This window comes from Chiloscyllium plagiosum, unplaced genomic scaffold, assembly GCF_004010195.1.
Source record: "Chiloscyllium plagiosum isolate BGI_BamShark_2017 unplaced genomic scaffold, ASM401019v2 scaf_45507, whole genome shotgun sequence".
NCBI classification, from domain to species: Eukaryota; Metazoa; Chordata; class Chondrichthyes; order Orectolobiformes; family Hemiscylliidae; genus Chiloscyllium; species Chiloscyllium plagiosum.
Window position 1 is genome coordinate 1 of NW_025207898.1, and position 6,431 is coordinate 6,431.

The following is a 6,431-nucleotide window of genomic DNA, read 5'->3' on the forward strand; positions in this document are numbered from 1 at the left end:
TTCTCAGCTTGACTTTCAACTGATCCTAAAAAGAAATTCATCACCTGCAGGTAAATGTATTGCATTGCTTCTTGTTTTGCTGAATTCCACCCCCCGAACATCCAAATTTCACGATAGTTCGACAAATGTGTTGAAACTGATTCGTGTTGGAAGTTGGTGGCTTTTTGTTTCTCGACATATCATGTATTCAGTTCGATGACTGGGTCAGTCTTGAAATTACTTCGGATTCTTCACAGTTGAAAATTTACTTTCGATAGAATGCAAAGCTCAAGCTCCACGAAATCCAGCAAATGAATTAATGACCTTTAAAGGATTCTGCGCTGTGAACAGGATTCGAACTTACGCAGGGAGACCCCATTGGATTTCAAATCCAACGCCTTAACCTCTCGGCCATCACAGCTACAGAGGGAGATCCAGTTTTCATAGTAAAACAAATGAATTCATGAATTATCTAATTTGTTGGAAGAACAAATTGGCAAGACCCAAAGATTTCGCCAAATCCTTTGCAGAGACCCAAACGAACGTTACCTTAGCAGATTGACAGGCTTTCACCGCAAACTAGATTCTGACACAGCTGAAGTTGTGGGAATGATTCTTCGTCGAATTATAGAGTCACGGATGTACATCACACGAAGAAAGGATCATTGTCTCACTGCTTACGATCGATTTTGACTCAATTTCTCATCGTCTGGTGCCAAAGTCGATATGCTGTTCTGTTTTAATATTCATCGAAATATGGTATTAGAAAAATTAATGCCAAGTCCATAAACACTAGCTACATTCGTAAAAAATATATATCGGAATTAGAAAGAATGCAGAACTAATTTACAGGAATGGATCCAGCAACTCATCCGTAAGTTCTGACATCAGGTAATGAACTTGTGAGCACAAGAGAAGAAGATTACCCGAAGATTTGGAACTTGAAATCGTCTTGACGGAATTATTTGCAAATGTTTGCGGTTGTTCTACAGTCATCAAGTCCTTGAACAATACAACATGGAAAGTGGCCCTTCTTTCCAACTTGACCATGGTGGACCGATATTCTAAATTAATAGGTCCATTTGCCAACATTTGGCCCACATCCCTCTAAACCTTGTTACTCATATATCCATCCAGATGCCATTCAATGTTACAGTTGTACCAGTCTCCACCAATTTCTCTGGCAGCTCATTCTGGACACGTCTGAAAAAGTTGCCCCTGAAATCCCTTTTAAATCCTTACCCACTAATTTTAAACCGATGTTTTCTAAATTCTGACTTCCTCACCAGCCGGAAAACACCTTGACGAATCAACCTATCCATGTCCCTCATGATCTAATAAATAGCAACGATTTGACTTTATCATACTTGTCAGGAGGGAAATGTGTGGAGATTATTTGTCGAGGGTATGAAGTAGAAAGTCTAATGTACAGATTTTTAGAAATGCATGTTGTGGAAGTTTTTAATACGTCATTGAAGTCTAGTAGCAGTTGTAGAAGTCTGTTGTGAAAGCTGCAGAAGGATTTCAGGGTACGAGAACGAAGGATTATTTCCAATATATGGTGGCTCAGTTCGACCGCACTTGGACTACAGTATGTGGTATTATAATCCTCAATTTAGGAAAGATAATAATGCCATATGAGGAATACCACGAATGGTGATTAGCCTTGATATCATGGATGAACGTCAGTCCTCTGATTTGAAATTGGGCAAATCCCGCCTTTTTTAACAGTTTCAAAACAAGAAAAGTAATCTTATTGAGAGTTGCAAAATATTTGAAGAGATAAACAGGATGGTGCAATTAAATTTTCTTCCCTCATTGGTGAATCTAGAATCAGGAGAGGACAATTTTAAAATGAAGCATTGTGATTTATGACCAGGATGAGAACTATTGATTTTTGTCTTCGCCTTGAGAAGTCTCGCTGTTCAGCACTACAGTGAGCCTTGGATATTTGGTCTTTGAATGCATCACTATCAGCCTGACCCGCCGACACTTACTGCATCACTATAGACCTGACCGCTCACACTTCCCTCCTTAATATAAGCGTGAACCCCTCAAACTTACTGCATCACTATCCATCTGGCGCCCTCACATTTACTGCACCACTTTCACTTCGAGACCCTCATTTTGACTGCGTCACTATCAGCCTGACTGCCAAACACTTACTTTGCCACTATCAGTCACGCCCTTACACTTCTTATGTTACTATCACCCTGGATCATTACACTTACTGTGTCACTATCAGCCTGACTCCATCACACTTATAGTATCAGACTGATGCCTCACACTTACCGTGTCACTACAACACTGCCTCCTCAAACTTGCTATGTCACTATCTCTTTGACCCTCTCACATTTACTGCGCCACAATCACACTGACCACCTCACACCTACTGCTTCACTGAAGCTTCAACACTCACACTTACTGCGTCACTTCCAGACTGACGCACTCACACTTTACACTTGACAATCAGCACTACTCTCTCAAATTTATTTCATCACTATTAGGCTGAGGCACTCACACTGAGAGCGTCACTAACAGTCTGACCCCTCATGCTTACTGCGTTGTTATCTCTCTGATCCCTTTAGAATTACTGCGTCACAACCACTCTGATCCCCTCATGCGTCACTATCCCTCTGGCACCCTCATACTTCCTGCATCACTCACTCCCTGACACATGCGCGCCTACTGCATCCCTATCAGCCAAACCCCACTCACTAACGGCGTCACTCTCTCTCTCTAACCTGCTCACACCTTGTCACTCTCTCACTTCATGCATCAATATCAGCCTGACTCTCTCACGCTACCTGCATCACTACCAACCTGATCCCTTCAAATCTGAAAATGTGTTGCTGGTAAAGCATAGCAGGTCATTCAGCATCCAAGGAACAGGAGAATCGACGTTTCGGGCATAAGCTCTTCATCAGGATCCCTTCAAATGTCCTGTGTCACTATCAGACTGACCCACTCATACTTACAGCATCACTATCACGTTGACCCCCAAACTTGGTGCGTCCAGATCACCCTGATCCTTTCACTCTTCAGCCAGACCCTGCACACTATCATTCTGACCTCCTCATACTTGCTGCATCACTATAACTCTGTCCCACTCACACCGTGTGTGTCACGATCACGCTGACAATGCAAACTCACTGCACACGATTATCCTGACTCCATCACAATTAGCATATCATTATCAGCCTGACCCCTTACAATTACTGTGTCACTGTCAGCCTGTCCCCTCACACTTCCTGTGTCACCCTCAATCTGACACCCTCAAAGTGTCTGTGTCACTGTTACCCTGAACACGTCACAGTTACCGCATGGGTGTCGACCTGAAGCCTCACACTTATTGCGTCACTATCATCCTGAGCGGCTCACACTTACTGCGTCACTAGCACACCAACACTCTCACCTTTACTGGGTCACTATCGGCCTGACACCTCAAACGTACTGCATCAATATTAGCCTGACCCGCTCACACGTTTTGCGTCAGGGCTACCTTATAATTGCTGTGTCGCTATCAGCCTGAGCCCCTCACTATCACGCTGACCAAGCTCACAATTACAGCATCACGATCAACCTGACCCCCTCACACTTTCTCTGTCATTATCACCCTGACCCTCTCACACGTAATGCGTCACTGTCACACTAAGACACTCACATTTTCTGCGTCGTTATCAGCCGGACTCGCCGGCACACAGCGTCACTATCAACCTGGCCCCTCACACTTGCATGCCTCAATATCAGCGTGAACCCCTCACACTTAACGCATCACTGTCGATCTGCCATCTTCATACTTACTGCACCAGTTTCACCTTGACATCCTCATTTTTGCTGCGTCAGCATCAGTCTGACAGCGACACACATATTGCATCACTATCAGTGACGCCCTCGCACTTCCTATGTTAATATCACCCTCACTCCTAAAACCTACTGTGTCACTGCCAGCCTGACTCCATCACACGTTTGTGTCAGTGTCAGACTGACGCCTCACGCTTACCATGTTACTAAACTCTGCCCCATCACACTGACTGCCTCACTATCAGCCTGATTCCTCAGACGTACTGCGTCACTATCACCCTCACCCACTCACACTTTTTGTATCAATTTCTGACGCCTCGCACTTACTGTGTAACTAAAACTCTCCCCGTCACACTGACTGTGTCACTATCAACCTGACCCCTTCATACTTACTGCGTCAATATCAGTCTGACCCCTCAGACTTACTGTGTCACTCTCACTCTGATCCTCTCTAATTTCTGCGTCACTCTCACCCTGACCTCCTCACATTTACTGCATCACTATCACCCTGACGTACTCACGTAGTGTTTGCCATTTTCACCTTGCTGGCCTTATTTTTACTGCATCACCATCAGCCTACTGCCACACACTTATTGCGTCACATTCAGTCACGTCCTCACACTTCCCATTTTACTATCACTCTGAATCCTTACACTTATTGTGTCACTATCAATCTGACCCCTCACTCTTACTGTGTCACTATCAGCCTGACTCCATCACATTTATTGTGTCAGTATCAGACTGACGCCTCACACTTATCTTGTCACGAAAACAATGCCCCGTCACATTGTCTGTGTCACTATCAGCCTGACCCCTTCACACTTACTGCTTCACTATCACAATGCTTCTCTCTCACTTACAACGTCACTTACACCCTGACACCCCACATTTGCTGCGGCACTATCACACTGAGGGCCTTACACTTAGTATCACTATCATCCTGACCCCTTACACTTACTGTGTCATTATCACACTGGTATCTCACACCCACTGTGTCACTATCATCCTGAACCGCTTACACCTATTGCGTCACTATCACTTTGACCCCAACACACTAACTGTATCAATATCAGCCTGACCATCTCACACATACTGCGCCACTACCCGGCTGACTCCCTCACATATACTCCGTCACTATCAGACTTACCCACTCATGCTTACTGCATCAATATCACCCTGACTCCCCACTCTTACTGCGTCAAGATCCTTGTGCTCCCATACACTGACAGCGTAACTATCATCCTGACAATGTCACACTTACTGCGTCAAGATCAGCATGATCCCCTCAAACGTAATGCGTCACTATCAGCTTCAACACTCACATTTTCTGCGTCACTTCTAGCACTACCGCTGCACACTTACTAAATCCCAATCCGCCTTAGCCCCTCGCATTTACTTCATCACTATCAGCCTGAGACACTCACACTTACAGCTTTACTGCAACCTGGCCCTGTGAGTGCATCTACATCACTGTCACCCAGACCCCTTGCCCATACTGCGTCACTATAAGCCTGGCCCCTCAAATGTTATGCGTCACGATCACACTGACATCTTACACTCACTGCGTCGCTATCACCCTGACCCCTCACAGTTTCCACACTGTAAGTAATCTAATCTAATCTAATCTAATCCTGACACCTCACACTCACTGCTTCACTACCATCCTCCCCTCATACTGACCTGTCACTATCATCCAGAGCCGCTCACACTTATTGCGTTCTTATCACTTTGCTCCCAACACACTTACTGCGTCACTATCAGCCAGACACTCGCACACTTCCCGCATCACTATAGCCTGACCCATCACAATTTCACCGTGTCTATCAGTCTGACTACTCACATTTCCTGCATCACTATCACCCTGTCACTTAACACTTAATGGCCAGTATTAGACTGATGCCCTCAACTTACTGCATCAATACCATTCTGAACGCTCACATTTACTCCGTCACCATCACGCTGACCCCCTCACACTCACTGCGTCACTATCACCCTGTCCCCTCTCACTTCCTGCATTAGGATCACTCTGACTCACGGACACTTACTGCATCACTATCAGCCTGACCCCTCACACATACTGTGACACTCTCAGCCTGACCCCCTCACACATACTGCTTCACTATCAGACTGACCCCTCACACTTACCGCATCCCTAACAGCCTGACACCTCACACTTACTGCGTCACTATTCCCCTAACACCTCACTTTTATTGGCCACTATCAGCCTGACGCTCTCAACTTACTGTGTCACTACCAGCCTGAACGCGCACACTTACTCCCTCACTATCACCCTGACTGTCTCACACTCACTGCGTCAGCCTCTGCCTGACCCCCATCACACTTACTGCGTCAGTCTCTGCATGACCCCATCACACTTACTGCGTCACTATCATCCTGTCCCCTCCCACTTTCTGCGTCAGGATCAGCCTGACACAGTAACACTTACTGCATCACTATCAGCCTGATCTCCTTCCAATTACTGCGTAACTATCAGCCTGACAACTCACTCTTACTGCGTCACTGTCTCACTGACCCCTCACACGAAGTGCTTCACTATCACCCTGACCACCTCACACTTACTGCGTCACTACCAGTCTGATCCCTCAGACTTACTGCATCATTATCACTCTGACACCCCTCACTGCGCA

At 45.7% G+C, this 6,431-nt stretch overlaps 1 non-coding gene across 1 annotated transcript; it reads right to left on the reverse strand.

Annotated features, from left to right (window-relative positions):
- Positions 1-318: 318 nt before the first annotated feature.
- trnas-uga lies at positions 319-400 on the reverse strand. Its single transcript has one exon. It is a non-coding gene; the product is annotated as a tRNA-Ser (tRNA).
- Positions 401-6,431: the final 6,031 nt, after the last annotated feature.